Source organism: Saimiri boliviensis, chromosome 2 (genome assembly GCF_048565385.1).
Source record: "Saimiri boliviensis isolate mSaiBol1 chromosome 2, mSaiBol1.pri, whole genome shotgun sequence".
NCBI classification, from domain to species: Eukaryota; Metazoa; Chordata; class Mammalia; order Primates; family Cebidae; genus Saimiri; species Saimiri boliviensis.
In genome coordinates, this window is record NC_133450.1 from 185,608,398 (window position 1) to 185,624,318 (window position 15,921).

Below are 15,921 nucleotides of genomic sequence, written 5' to 3' on the forward strand. Positions count from 1 at the left end.
GGGGCCGCCCGTGGCGGGATGGGCGCGCGGGGCGGGGCCTTGGGACGGTGGGCGGTGGGCGGGGCGGCCTCGTGGGGGCCTGGGGTCTGACTAGGGCTCCGACGCCGTGCACCGCCCTCTTCCTCCAGAGCCTTCGTGGCGGATCTTTGGTCGCGTACAGCCGCGCCTCCTCTTCCTCCTCCACGCTGCGCTCGAGAGGCCGCGCCACTTCCTGGGGTGCGAAGGGACTGGGGTGCGGGCCTGGGCCTGCAGCGCGGCGGCGGCGGCGGAAAGAGCGGAGAGGACAGCGGGCGGATGGTGGTCTGGGGTGATTGGGGCCGCGGCGGCGTTCCGGCCACTGGGCCTAGGGGGCTAAGAAGAGGGGCAGAAAAAGGTTACCGGGGAAACGCGCTTAGACGTCGGGGGGTGGCACGTTAGAAACCACCCCCCTTACTCAGCCCAGCGGGGCCCCGCTGCTTAACTGGGGGCCCTGGGGCAAAGTGGACAGGTTGCCCCATCTCTGCCTCCCCATCAGGTATAGACTGGGCTATAAGGGCTCTCTCAGACCAGACCAGCTCGGTTCCAGGTGTGTGTGTGGTGGGAGTCCTGTATGCTTTGAAGAGGAGAGCGGCAAGAAGCCTCTTAACTCCCAGGCCAGCGTGCAGGAGAGCAGCTGGTTTTACAGTCTACACTGGGCTACACACGGTCCCATGAGGTAGGAGTTCTCTCCATGTCATAGATAGAGTGGGGCCCCGGAAGATTAAGAAACTTGCCCAAGAGGCTGGGCGCGGTGGCTCACCCCTGTAATCCCAGCGCTTTGGGAGGCTGAGGTGGTCGGATCATGAGGTCAGGAGTTCGAGACCAGCCTGGACAGCATGGTGACCTCTTGTCTCTACTAAAAATAAAAAAAATTAGCCGGGCGTAGTGGCGTACGCCTGAAGTCCTAGCTACTCAGGAGGCTGAGGCAGGAGTATCGCTTGAACACGACAGGCGGAGATTGCAGTGAGCCGAGATCATGCCACTGCACTCCAGCCTGAGTGACAGAGCGAGACTCCGTCTCAAAAAAAAAAAAAAAAAAAAAAAAAAAAGAAAGAAAAGAAAATGAAAAAATGAAAAGAAACTTGTCCAAGAGGCCACAGCTGGCAAAAGGCAGGATTCTGGCTCCAAAATCCGTATTTTCCACAGGTTTACCCTTTGTTGATAAGGGCTGAAGGCTGTGTGGGTAAGATACTTAGGCACTGAAGCCAGTTGGCCTCGATTTGACCCAGAGGCCTCTGACCCTGAGTGAGCAGAGACCCCTCACCCCAGAGAACAACTCGAGGAGGTGCCGTTAGTAATGTGGACAGGGAAGTTAAGGGCTCTGGCAGCCAACCAGCAGGGAATAACAGTAGCTATCTTATTTTGAGAGTTTACTATGTGCCAGTACTATCTGCCATGAAGTAGGTGGTGTTACAGTCTCCATTGCACAGATGAGAGAATGAAGGCTTGTGAGCTGACACTTGGTTGTGATCATACAAAATCAACTTTCCTTGCTTGACTTCCTGGACACCAGGTCCTTCTGATCTTCCTCACTTCACCGGCCATCTCTGTCTCCTCTCTGGACTTCTTTCCCAGCTGTTGAAAGCACTGCCCATCGCCCATAGTCCATGATGTTCTTTTGTGTCTATAGTCACTCCCTAGGAGTCATTTTTTTTTTTTTTTTTTTTTTTTTTAAGACGGAGTTTCGCTCTTGTTACCCAGGCTGGAGTGCAATGGCGCGATCTCGGCTCACCGCAACCTCCGCCTCCTGGGTTCAGGCAATTCTCCTGCCTCAGCCTCCTGAGTAGCTGGGATTACAGGCATGTGCCACCATGCCCAGCTAATTTTTTTTGTATTTTTAGTAGAAACGGGGTTTCACCATGTTGACCAGGATGGTCTCAATCTCTTGACCTCATGATCCACCCGCCTTGGCCTCCCAAAGTGCTGGGATTACAGGCTTGAGCCACCGCACCCGGCCTCCTAGGAGTCATTTATAATGTACATATGCTGATCACCAAAATTTCTGTCCCCAGCCCAGATCTCTTCCCTGATCCCCAGACTCAACTGCTTATTTTAGTGGCATCTCAAACACAATACATCTTGCCCCAGCAACCTACTCCTTACACTCTACACCCATTCTTACCTCCCTCATGGAGTGATACCGTTGTTCATTCGGCTCCCCAGAATCTAAAAGGTGTCCTTGATATGCCTCTCTTACTCTCAAATGACATTTGCAAGTCCTCAGAGAGCCTTGTCAGTGCTACCTTCAAAATATCAAAATTCATCCCTGGCCAACTCTGATGTAATCATCCTGGATCAAGCCACCATCATCTTGCCCTGGGTTATATGGCAGCCACTAATTGGTCACCCTGCTTCCACCTCCTTCATTCCTCCTCCCTGGTCTGTTCTCCACAGAGCATCCAGGAAATCTTTGTAAGCATAAATCAGATCATGCCATTTTATTCAGAACCAAATCCACAGAAGCCCTGTCCAATCTGCTTCCTATCTCCCACTCACATCTATTATGCTATCATGCTGGACCTGCCTTAGCCACACTATCCTTGAACTTGCCATATTTCTTCTTGCCTCAGGGCCTTTGTACTTGCTGTTCCCTTAGGCTGAAACACTTGTCCGCAATATTTCATTCAATTCAGGTCTCTTAAATGTCACCTAACTACAGAGACCTTCTCAGACTACCTTATGCAGAATGGCCTCCTGCCTGAATCTGCTTAACCTACTTAATTTTTTTGAGTGGGTATCAATTACCCAACATCATACATTTATTCTCTGTTGTCTTGCCTCTCTCATTAGATCAGCTTCATGAGGGCAGGAAATTTTTCTCTTGTTCACTACTGTATCTTCAGCCCCTAGAACTGAGCCTGGCACATAGTTGGCACTGAATAGATATTTGTTAAAATACTTTTTAAATACATGATCATCTCGATGATGTGGGAAAGGGAGAAGGGAAAAGTTATTGCTTAATTTAGAACACAAAGTGGATTTGTTCACCAAGGAATTGGTAATGGTGAAGCTGACCCCAGCTGCCTGTGTCTAGGGGTAAAGTCAACCTGGCCCATGAGTGACAGTGGGTGGATTTGTCCTACAACTGAAAATTAAGGAGAGGGGGAAATGATGATGTGTCGTCTGTCTGTTGGTAGAGATAATGGCCAGGAGACTGGACTCTCCCAGGACACTCTGGCCAGAAATTGAGGAAAAGGAACAACACTTGTTCATTGCCTATCCCTCAGGAACTTGCAGAGTCCACTGAGGCCTGCGCACTAGTCTTTGCAGCCCCTGATCCACAAGCACCTAGAATTAGTAAATTACAGATCAGTAAATTACAAAAGATACAGACAGCCCAGAAACCTTCGGGACAATATTGTCCAGCAGTCCAGACATGAACTAGTGCTAGTGAAAGACAGACCCAGGCAACCTTCCTCCCCACTCTCTCCAGCTCTTTTCCACTCTAAACTTCATCACGTGAAAAATGAATCCCATCTGGTGAGACAACTGGAGAAGGAAGTTGCAGTGGTGATTGGCCAAAAGCTGGCATGAGGGCTTGGCCGTTGGCCCATCCAGTGCTCTTCTGCCCAGAATCACCAGCTCCCTGCTTCTCCCTGCAGCTGGCCTTCCTCTGCCCTTCTGTGGCGCCCTCTTCTGCACCTGTCAGGTTATATTTCTGTTTTTACCTTCATGGATCAGAAGGGCATCAAATAGCACTTGACACATGGTAGACAGTTATTTCAGTCATCTATTGCAGCGTAACACCTACCCCAAAACTTAGTGTTTTAAAACAACAATGTCTCGCAGTCTTGCAGTTGGCTACGCAGCTTTGCCTCACACGGTGTCAGCTGAGGCACTGGCCCAGTTGGAAGTTCCAAAATGGCTTCACTCACATGAATGGCAGTTGGTACTGGCTGGGGGCTGGAAACTCAGAATGGGTTGAGATCAGGGGCCTTCATTCTCCACTTAGACCTCTCCACAAAGGACTCTCCATGTGGCTGCTTGGGTTTCCTCACAATCTAGAGGAAGCATTCTAAAACGGAGCATTTCAAAAACACAGAAGATGCAGATCCCTTAAAGCCCAGCCTTAGCATGACTTCTAGGGCTTTTTTTTTTTTTTTTTTTTGCTTAAAACAAGTTTGTAGGGCAGTTCAGATTCAAGGGGAGTAAAACTGGCTCTGCCTCTTGTATGGTTCGTTTTTTCTTAGACAGGAAAAAACCTTTCTTAGACAGGAAAAACCCCTTGTCACCCAACCTGTAGTGCAGTGGTATAATCATAGCTCACTGCAACCTCAAACTCCTGGGCTCAAGTGATTCTCCCGCCTCAGGTGAGTAGCTGGGACTACCGGCATGCGCCTCCACGTCCAGCTAATTTTCAAATTTTTGGTAGAGATGAGATGTTGCAATATTTTTCAGGCTAGTCTCGAACTCCTGAGCTCATGCAGTCCTGCTTTGGCCTCCCAAAGTGCTGAGATTACAAGCCTGTGCCATTTTGCCTGGCCTACTCCGCCTCTTGATGGAAGGAGGAGCAAAGAATTGTCACACATCTTTAATCCACAGCAGTTTGCCTAATGGCCACAAATTATTTAGATTCTTCCCACAGGTAAAATACATTAGTGTCTTCCCAAGATCACCCAAAGGCTCAACTAATTAAGACTTCAGGTCCAAAGTATTATCTAAATCAGTTCCAGGTGTTACCGAGCAAAGAGCACAAAGCGCAAAAGCACTCACTGCCCAATGTTCTAGAATCCAATACTGTGACACCAGGTTTTTAAGAAAAGAAAAGCTTTATGTTGCAGGTAGGCCAAAAAGGAGATAGAAGAGTCCAGCTGAAATCGCCCTGTGGTGGTTTTAAGTCTCCTTGGATTGGCTTTAAGGCAGTGTTTTTATCAGAAATATTTTTTGGGGGGGTGAATTCTGAGATAAGTTAATTGGTGAAAGGAAGGGGGAGGTCTGGAAAGTCCTCAGGCATGCACCATTGTTTCTTCCTGCCTCTTCATGGTTCACATTCAGGGAGATTTAGTATGAAACGTGGACATTTGGGTTGTGACACCAGCAACCTCTTTCTGTGCAAAACTCCAGTTGCCATATTCGTTGCAGCCAATTTCAGGCAGTTCTTTTATCTCAAGCAGAGGGAGTTTTGGCATTTCAGCAGTTTCTTTTCTTATCTGCCATCCTGCAAACTCAGGAATTTCTGTTAGTCATTGTTTTCTTTAACTCTTTGGGACACAGTTTCTTCTTCCCCTCCTCCCCCCAGAAGATTTAGAATTGAAAGGACACAGTTTCACAGGTATATTCCTCAGGTTCAAGGATGGGATGTATGATAGTTGGGTGCAGTGGCTCACACCTGTAATCCTAGCACTTTGGGAGGCTGAGGCCGGAGGATCACTTGAGCCCAAGAGTTTGAGACCAGCCTGGGCCACGTAGTGAGACCCCATCTCTAAAAAATAAAGATTAAAAAGGGACCTGTAGATTATAAAAACAAATTACTTTCTTTTCTTTTTCTCCTTTTTCTTGAGCAATTCAGTTAAAAAGTCACTAAGGCCGGGCACGGTGGCTCAAGCCTGTAATCCCAGCACTTTGGGAGGCCGAGGCAGGCGGATCACAAGGTCAAGAGATCAAGACCATCCTGGCCAACATGGTGAAACCCCGTCTCTACTAAAAATACAAAAAAATAGCTGGGCGTGGCGGCGTGCGCCTGTAGTCCCAGCTACTTGGGAGGCTGAGGCAAGAGAATTGCTTGAACCCAGGAGGCGGAGGTTGCAGTGAGCCGAGATTGTGCCACTGCACTCCAGCCTAGTGCCTGGTGACAGAGTAAGACTGTCTCAAAAAAAAAAAAAGTCACTAAGTAGGATTGAGCAATTTAAGAGTCCAAACAGCATAGACAGAGTGTCAAAACCCAACCAGGATAGGGAGTGGTGGGGAGGACAGCAGCCCAGCAAAGAGGGTCAAAGCTCTGGAGAGCAAAAAGGGCCTCAGGACCTGAGCATGGTAGGAAGTCTCCTTTGAGGTAGGGCAGCTCCGTATAGGGTGTTGAAGCCGTGATGTGATGAAGAGTGTTAAACACAGAAAGACTGATTAAAAAGTAACTATATGTCTGGGCATGGTGGCTCACACCTCTAATCTCAAGCACTTTGGGAGGCCAAGTTGGTGGATCACCTGAGGTCAGGAGTTTGAGACCAGCCTGGCCAATGTGGTGAAAACCTGTCTCTACCAAAAAATAGAAAAAATTAGCCAGGCATGGTGGCACATGCCTGTAATCCCAGCTACTCTGGAGGCTGAGGCAGAAGAATCACTTGAACCTGGGAGGCAGAGGTTGCAGTGGTTGCTCACGCCTGTAATCCCAACCCTTTGGGAGGCCAAGGTGGGAGGATCACTTGAGGTAGGAGTTTGAGACCAGTCTGGCCAACATGATAAAACCCCATCTCTACTGCAAATACAAAAATTAGCTGGGTGTGATGGCACATGCTTGTAATCCCAGCTATTGGGAAGGCTGAGGCAGGAGAATTGCTTGAACCGGAGAGGCAGACGTTGCAGTGAGCTGAGATGGTGCCATTGCACTCCAGCCTGGGGGAAGAAGCAAGACTCTGTCTTAAAAAAAAAAGTATACATATATAGATGAGAGTTACCCAAGTTTCTGACAGTAAGAGGAGTTATAAATATAGACAGGAAGAAAGCTAAAATGAATCCTTTGATACTTTATTTAAATTTGAGAAATTGGTGTGAATTCATGATTTTCAATATAGTGACAGATGATAAAGTATAGATATAAGAGTGTGTGTGTGTGTGTGTGTGTGTGTGTGTCTGTGTCTGTGTGTGTGTGTGTGTGTGTTGTCTGGGAGCAGAAATTTCCCAATACAATGAGCACATCTAGTACCCAGGTCTTGGTTTCTAAACATCTCCATTAAAATAACCTAGGTATTCTTGGAGAAAAGGCTGATTTCTGATTCCAAGGATTGGCTAGTAATATTACAAGATGAACCTGGAAAATCTTGTGTCAGGAAGTGCAGAAGAGCTCAAAGAATGATGAGATTATGTCAAAAAGACAAATCAGTTTGAAAGTGCTCCCGCTGGCCAAATATAGAAAAAAATTGAGCATGAAATATTGATAGAAACAGTTTATGACCAGTTGAACAAAATAAACTATGAGTCCATAGTGATATAAACAGAATTTGATGAGTAACAATATGTTTACCTAATTTCAAATATTACCTTAAGAAATTCTAATAATTTCAATGAGAAACATTAGAGAAATCCAAATTGTGAGACATTCTATAAAACAACTATCCTGATATCTTCCAAAGTGTCAAGGTCATGATAGTCAAAGACTGAGAAAATGTTCTCATCTCAGTTGAAGAAAAATAAAGAGAAATAACAACTAACCATCCTTTTCTTGGTGTTGCACTACTGTCCAAAGAGCATGTAGTGAGGGCAGTACTGCCAGCATCTACATGACATACCCACATCATGCTTTAGCTTGGGGTAATTTTTGGAAAAATGAAAAACTGAAGAAAATAAATGCAACATGTGATTCTAAAGTGGATCCTTCTATTAAAAGAATGTTAGCTGAGCACAGTGGCTCATGCCTGTAATCCAAGCACTTTGGGAGGCCAAGGCGGCCAGATCACCTAGGATCAGGGTTTTGAGATCAGCCTGGCCAACATGGCGAAACCCCATCTCTACTAAAAATATAAAAATTAGCCAGGTGTGATGGCACATGCCTGTAATCCCAGCTACTCAGGAGGCTGAGGCAGGAGAATCGCCTGAACCTGGGAGGTAGAGGTTGTAGTGAGCCAAGATGGCACCACTCACTTCAGCCTGGGTGACGAAGTGAGACTCTGTCTCAAAAAATATATATATTATTGGGGGCCAGGAGCAGTGGCTCTGTAATCTGTAATCACAGCACTTTGGGAGGCCAAGGCAGGAGGATTACTTGAGGCCAGGAGTTCAAGACCAGCCTGGCCAATGTGGTGAAACCCCATCTCTACTAAAAATACAAAATTAGCCGGGAGTGGTGGTACACACCTGTAATCCCAACTACTCAGGAGGCTGAGGCAGAGAGAATCACTTGAACCCAAGAGGTGGAGGTTTCAGTGAGCCAAGATCATGCCACTGCACTCCAGCCTGGGTGACAGAGCAAGACTCTGTCTCGAATATATATATATATATACGTATATATATATATACACACATATGTATATATATACGATACGTATATACGTATATATATACATATGTGTGTATATATATATATACGTATATATATACATATGTGTGTATATATACATATGTATATAATTGGGGGCCTAGTGTGGTGGCTCATGCCTATAATCCCAGTACTTTGGGAGACCAAGGCAGGTTGCTCACTTGAGGCCAGAAGTTTCAAAGTAGACTGGGTAACCTAGCAAGACCCTTGTCTCTACAAAAAATTTTAAAAATTAGCTGAAGGCGGGGCGTGGTGGCTCACGCCTGTAATCCCAGCACTTTGGGAGGCCGAGGAAGGCGGATCACGAGGTCAAGAGATCGAGACCATCCTGGTCAACATGGTGAAACCCCGTCTCTACTAAAAATACAAAAAATTAGCTGGGCGTGGTGGCGCCTGCCTGTGATCCCAGCTTGGGAGGCTGAGGCAGGAGAATTGCTTGAACCCAGGAGGCGGAGGTTGCGGTGAGCCGAGATTGCGCCATTGCACTCCAGCCTGGGTAACAAGAGCGAAACTCCGTCTCAAAAAAAAAAAAAAAAAAAATTAGCTGAACATGGTGGTGCATACCTGTAGTCTTAGCTACTCAGAAGTCTGAGGCAGGGGGATCACTTCAGCCCAGAAGGTTGAAGTTATAGTGAGCTATGATCAAGCCACTGTACTCCAGCCTGGATAACAGTAAGACCCTGTCACTAAAAAATAAAAATAAATTTTGTGGGTTTTTTTTTGAGACAGAGTTTCACTCTTGTTACCCAGGCTGGAGTACAATGGCGCGATCTCGGCTCACTGCAACCTCCGCCTCCTGTGTTCAAGCAATTCTGCCTCAGCCTCCGGAGTAGCTGGGACTACGGGCACGTGCCACCACGCCCAGCTAATTTTTGTATTTTTAGAAGAGACGGGGTTTCACCTTGTTGACCAGGATGGTCTCGATCTTTTGACCTCATGATCGTCCTCCCAAAGTGCTGGGATTATAGGCGTGAGCCACTGCACCCGGCCGAAAAATAATTTAAAAAAAAAAAAACAATATTACGGCCGGGCGCAGTGGCTCAAGCCTGTAATCCTAGCACTTTGGGAGGCCGAGGCAGGCGGATCACAAGGCCAAGAGATCGAGACCTTCCTGGCCAACATGGTGAAACCCCGTCTCTAATAAAAATACAAAAATTAGCTGGGCATGGTGGCGTGCACCTGTAATCCCAGCTACTCGGGAGGCTGAGACATGAGAATTGCTTGAACCCAGGAGGCAGAGGTTGCAGTAAGCCAAGATTGTGCCACTGCACTCCAGCCTGGTGCCTGGCTACAGAGTGAGACTCTTGTCTCAAAATAAATAAATAAATAAATAAATAAATAAATAAATAAATAAAATAAGAATATTATTGGGATGACCAGTGGAACTTGGATCGGGACTAAAGATAATATGATAATAATGTAGCAATGTGAACTTCCTGTTTTGATTATTGTATTCTGGTTACATTGAAAATGCACACTAAAAGATTTTGGAGTAATAGGGCATCATATCAGAAATTTACTCTCAAATAGCATCGTGTGCCACATAACATTTTAGTCAAAAATGGATGGCATATTGGATGATGGTTCCATAAAATTATAATAAAGCTGCCCTGTACAGTTATACAATTTTCTTTTTTTTTTTTTGTGAGACGGAGGTTCGCTCTTGTTACCCAGGCTGGAGTGCAATGGCACGATCTCGGCTCACCGCAACCTCCGCCTCCTGGGTTCAGGCAATTCTCCTGCCTCAGCCTCCTGAGTAGCTGGGATTACAGGCATGTGCCACCATGCCCAGCTAATTTTTTGTATTTTTTAGTAGAGACAGGGTTTCACCATGTTGACCAGGATGGTCTCGATCTCTTGACCTCGTGATCCAGCTGCCTCAGCCTCCCAAAGTGCTAGGATTACAGGCTTGAGCCACCGTGCCCGGCTCAGTTATACAATTTTCTTATCTTTTATACTGTTTTATTGCTGTACCTTTTCTATGTTTAGTTACACACTTATCATTGTGTTATAATAACCTACAGTATTTAGTACAGTAACATGCTGTATGGATTTGTACGCTCGGAGCAAAAGGCCATACCATATAACCTAGATGTGTAGTGGGCTGTACCATCTAGATATAAGCATACTCTATGATGTTTGCAGAATAACATAATTGACTAATGACATATTTCTCAGAAAGAATCCCTATGATTAAGTGATGTGTGACTGTAGTCCAAAAAAATTATTTGTACTAAACTTGCAACTTCTTAAGTGATTTCCCCCCAACACATCCAACATTTAATGGAAATACAAGGACAGGAAAACCACAATAGACACTCCCATTTAGAACAGGAGATTAATAAGAGGCACATAATAGCCATTAGCAAATCTGAGAACTTGTCACCAATTCCCCCTGCTCCAGGGGCAGGGAATGTGATTCTCTGTGGCTCTTATCTCTACCCTTAGATGGAGATCTTGGCTTCATCCTTTGAGTCATTCTTCCTTTTCTAAAAAAAATAAGCTTTGTTCACAGTCCAGTAACTTGTTCAAGATGCTTCACTGTTTTAGTTAAAGATGCTTTGTCTGTTTTAGGTCAAGCCACTAATGCTTACACTGGTACAATTCTTGTAGAGGAAAAAACTGGATTTTCCATGAATTTTATTTTTACTTAAACCATACCCCCAAATCTCAAGATCTTAAGTCCTTCCCTCCTTTAGGCTGTGAATTACAGTGTTGTGGGACAAACCTTTAAGACTCTTAGAAGCACTTTAGTCTACATGAGAGGTTTAGGAGGCATTGTTTTAAGTCTTTCTGAGACTCTCAACAGTCTTACAACTATAAAAAAAAGAACAAAATTATGTCCTTTGCAGCAACATGGATGCAGCTGGAGGCCATTATCCTCAGCAAATTAATGCAGGAACAGAAAACCAAGTACCGCGTGTTCTCACCAGTAAGTAGGAGCTAAACATTGAGTACACACGACACAAAGGTGGAAACAAGAGACGCTGGGGACCCAATAGAGGGTGGCGGGGAACAAGGGTTGAAAAACTACTTATTGGGTGATAGGATCATTTGAAGCCCAAACCTCAGCATCATGCAATATACTCATATAACAAACCTGGCCGGGCGCGGTGGCTCAAGCCTGTAATCCCAGCACTTTGGGAGGCCGAGGCGGGTGGATCACAAGGTCAAGAGATCGAGACCATCCTGGTCAACATGGTGAAACCCCGTCTCTACTAAACATGCAAAAAATTAGCTGGGCATGGTGGCGCGTGCCTGTAATCCCAGCTACTCAGGAGGCTGAGGCAGGAGAATTGCCTGACCCCAGGAGGCGGAGGTTGCGGTGAGCCGAGATCGCGCCATTGCACTCCAGCCTGGGTAACAAGAGCGAAACTCCGTCTCAAAAAAAAAAAAAAAAAAAAAAACCTGTACATGTACCCCCTGAGTCTAAAAATTTTTTTTTAAATTGTTAACCGAGGCCGGGCACAGTGGCTCAAGCCTGTAATCCCAGCACTTTGGGAGGCCGAGGCGGGTGGATCACGAGGTCAAGAGATCGAGACCATCCTGGTCAACATGGTGAAACCCCGTCTCTACTAAAAATACAAAAAATTAGCTGGGCATGGTGGCGCGGGCCTGTAATCCCAGCTACTCAGGAGGCTGAGGCAGGAGAATTGCCTGAACCCAAGAGGCGGAGGTTGCGGTGAGCCGAGATCGCACCATTGCACTCCAGCCTGGGTAACAAGAGTGAAACTCCGTCTCAAAACAAAAACAACAACAACAAAAAATTTCTAACCCCTATATTGGTATATGCCAATAATGTACTAATAGAGTACAAAAAATAACAAATATAACATTTGGGAAACAACAACAAAAAAGTCTTATAGCCATGTCTCTGACCTTAAGGCCCCAATTTACAGGAAAGGTCTTAGAATTAATATTCCCTCTAGGTTTTAATTTGAGAGGTTTTGTTTTGTTTTGTTTTTTGTTTTTCTGGCTGTAGATAATGTCCTGGATCCACTAGTTTTTCTAAATTTTGCTTGAAACAAAATAGTTTCTTCTTCCTGGACTTTTTCCCAGGCAGCTAGAGGGAGTTAGCTAGCATTTTGAGCATTTTGCCTGGAAATCTCCATACCAAGGCTGCAAGTTCAATTGTTATATTTTCTCTTATCCATGTTACTACATGTTACCACTATTTGTCACTTAGGTCCTAAATAACCTCCCAACAATTTCCCCACTGTGCTGTCATCCTCCTTCCCATCCTTCAGGACTCTGCAAGCTTCCTGATTCCAAAGTCAATGTTCTATGTTTCAGATTTTTGTTATGGAAGCCCCCCACTTCTGGGTGTTAATTTGTTTTAATTATCTATTATAGGGGTTGGCAAACTAGTTCCCATGGGCCAAACCTAGCCCACCATCTGTTTTGCTAAGTGAAAATGTATTAGAACTCAGCTACATTTCTTTTGTTTGTGTATTGTCTATGGCTGTTTTCATACTATGATGGCAAAGTTAAGTAGTAGCAACAGAGATCATCTGGCCTGCAAAACCTAAAATATTGGCTATCTGATCTTTTACAGAAAGTTTGCTAATGCCTGATTTATTGTTATGTAAAACAAAACAAAACAAAAAAACTACCCAAAATGGATCTCTTAAAACAATTCATTATTTCTTAGAGTTCCGTGTGTTAACCATTAACCCCGTGTTTTTCTGCTTCACAGAGTGTTGACTGGAGTGGTAGAATGTCTGGAGGTACAAATGACCTCACTCACATGGCTGAAGGTTGGTGCTGGTTGCAGCTGGGAGTTTAGCTGGAACTGTTAGCCAGTTGTCTCACTTCCTCACAGAGTTGCTTCGGTCTCTTCACAGCATTGCAGCTGGGTTCTCAGAAGGAGCATCCTGAATGCATAGGAGGGAATAGAAAATCTCTTTTTCTTTTTTTTTTTCTTTTTTCTTTTTGTGACAGGGTCTCACTCTATTTCCCAGGCTGCAGTGCAGTGGTGTGTGATCTTGGCTTACTGCAACCTCCATCTCTTAGGCTCAGTTGATCCTCCCAACTCAGCCAACCAAGTAGTTGCAACTACAGGTGTGCGCCACCATGCCCAGCTAATTTTTGTATTTTTAGTAGATACGGGTTTTTGTCATGTTGCCCAGGCTGGTCTCAAAGTCCTAGGGTCAAGATTTCCACCCGCTTTGCCTCCCAAAGTGCTGAGATTACAGGCATGAGCCATTGTTCCTGGCCCAGAAGATCTCTTAAAGCCAAGCCTCAGAAGTTATACAATGATACATGGCTACATTCTGTTGATCCGCATAAGTCACAGGATCAACCTAGGTTCAAGTGGAGGGGAAACAGACTCCACATATTGATAAGAGATGTAGGAAATAATTTGTGGCCATCTTTAATCCATTACAACACAAATAAACTCCCTGTCAGGATGCTATTACTACCTACATTTTGTTCTGAGTACTCAACTATACTTGTTCCCATGACCTGAAGTGGCTCTGCTTCCTGCTGTCACCCTTTTATCACAACCTGCACAAAGGCACGGTAGCACTGGGTCCAGGCCCTGCTTAGTGACTTTGGCCACCCACTTCCAGCAACATCTATCCCCAAGACAGGATATGTCTACAGTCTGTTGGGATGGGTTATTTGCCTCAAGTGCTGCTTTCTCAGATCCTAGAAAGGCCAACAGAAGCCTGGTGACTGCCTTCAATTGCTGTATCTTAAAATTGTTGGAATATTCCATAACTAACTGCTAATTAGTTATTGCCCTAATAATGCTGCTTAGCAAATAACCACCAAATTGAAGTGCCATACAATAATAAAGCATGTATTTCTCTCTCAGGTGTCCATGGATTGGCTGGGACAGCTCTGCTTAAGGATGTAGTAGCTCTGTAGGTTGGCTAGGTTAGTCTATGCCATGTGTCTCTGTTTCTTCTGTGATGCCTACCAAGGGCTTGTGTTTCACATAGCACAAGATGGGTGAGCAAAAAGCCCCATTAACTCATAAGGCCTATGGTTGGATTGTCACTTCCATCCACATTCTATCAGCCAAAACAAGCTGATTGGCCAACCCAACATTATCATATTCTGCCTCTGGTGGGAGAAACTTCAAAGTCCCATGGCAAAGGGATTGGATATAGGGAGTGGTGAAGAATTGGGAGTAATGCAACCTTCCATGACTTTTTCTTTTTCTGGAGTTAGAATGGTGGCTGGGAATTGTGCTCCAGAACAGCTCACAATTTGTAATATCTCTGGTCTCTTTCCCTCCAGTTTCCTGCTCTTTCCAACCTTCACTATGGACTTCATCAGATTTCAGCATTAGAGAGAATATGGAAGGACATCAACCCTAACTTCATCCAGTGGGGATTTCCACATGCCACACTCTCTGAGAGTTCTCCTGGCTTTGTGGGCACCCCTTCAGTGACAGGGAGCTTGCTGTGTCATGAGGCAGCCTGCTCCCTTGTGGCTATCACTGACCCAACTATTAAGTCTTCTTATACAGACACTCTCTGACTTACTGTTGTTAGACTGATGACTTTTTGATTTTACAGTGGTGCAAAAGCAGTATGCATTCAGCAGAAACTGTATTTCGAATTTTGATCTTTTCCCAGGCTAGCAACATATGAAAGTCAATCTTTTATTTTTAAAATAGGCTTTGTGTTAGATGCTTTTACCCAATTATAGGTTAATGTAAATGTTCTGAGAGTATTTAAAAAGGCTAGACCTGCCGGGTGCGCTGGCTCGAGCCTGTAATCCCAGCACTTTGGGAGGCCGAGGCGGGTGGATCACGAGGTTGAGATGGATATCATCCTGGTCAACATGGTGAAACCCCGTCTCTACTAAAAATACAAAACATCAGCTGAGCATGGTGGTGCGTGCCTATAATCCCAGCTACTCAGGAGGCTGAGGCAGGAGAATTGCCTAAACCCAGGAGGTGGAGGTTGCGGTGAGCCAAGATCGCGCCATTACACTCCAGCCTGGGTAACAAGAGTGAAACTCCATCTCAAAAAAAAAAAAAAAAGGCTAGACTATTTTGCTCAAAGCAATAGGAAGAGAAAAAAGTAAAAAAAAAAAAAAAAAAAAGGCTAGACTAAACTGTGATCTTTGGGAGCTTAGATATATTAAGTGCATTTTCAACTTAACAATATTTTCAATTTATGATGAATTTATTGGGATGAAGCCCCATTGTAAGTAAGAGCATCTGCATTATGCTAAAATTCATGTCTATAACTTCCTTAGTAATATCAAGTCTGTTCGTGGAGCCAGAGAATAAACTGAATCCTTTTCCACATGATGATCTTTTTGTTATTTAAAGAGATGAGCCATGTGCCTTCTCACAACCTGAAGACAATTCCTCACTAGCCAATCCATCAATTGTACTTTTTTTTTTTTTTAAGAGATGGAGTCTCACTATGTTGCCCAACCTGGTCTTGAACTCTGGGCTCAAATGATCCTCTCACCTCAGCCTCCAGAGTAAATAATATTACAGGTACACACCACCATGCCCAGCTCCTTATCCATTGTTCTTCACGTTTTCTTGTTGAGTTCCTTCCCTGTCCCAATTCTTCTTCTTTGATTGGGCTTTGACTGCCTGGGCTTTTAGTAGGGTCCATACTGAATGCAGCATTCCACCCAGGGTCTAAGCAATAGAATAGAGCAGGACCATCACCTCTGTAATTTCAAATATTGTATTTTCATCAATGCCTTCTAAAACAGTGTTCACTTTTTTTTCTTGT

At 45.0% G+C, this 15,921-nt stretch overlaps 1 long non-coding RNA gene and 1 pseudogene across 3 annotated transcripts; both read left to right on the forward strand.

Annotated features, from left to right (window-relative positions):
• The first annotated feature begins 85 nt into the window (after positions 1 to 85).
• Positions 86 to 15,269, forward strand: LOC104653154 (uncharacterized). Of its 3 annotated transcripts, XR_746416.3 has the most exons (5): positions 86 to 216; positions 515 to 694; positions 11,059 to 11,138; positions 12,903 to 12,963; positions 14,456 to 15,269. It is a non-coding gene; the product is annotated as an uncharacterized LOC104653154 (long non-coding RNA). The 3 variants fall into 3 exon arrangements; XR_012516627.1 differs by lacking the exon at positions 86 to 216 and having other exon boundaries at positions 226 to 694; positions 14,028 to 15,269; XR_012516626.1 differs by lacking the exon at positions 86 to 216 and having other exon boundaries at positions 226 to 694.
• Positions 7,382 to 7,497, forward strand: LOC120366494 (U4atac minor spliceosomal RNA; annotated as a pseudogene).
• Positions 15,270 to 15,921: the final 652 nt, after the last annotated feature.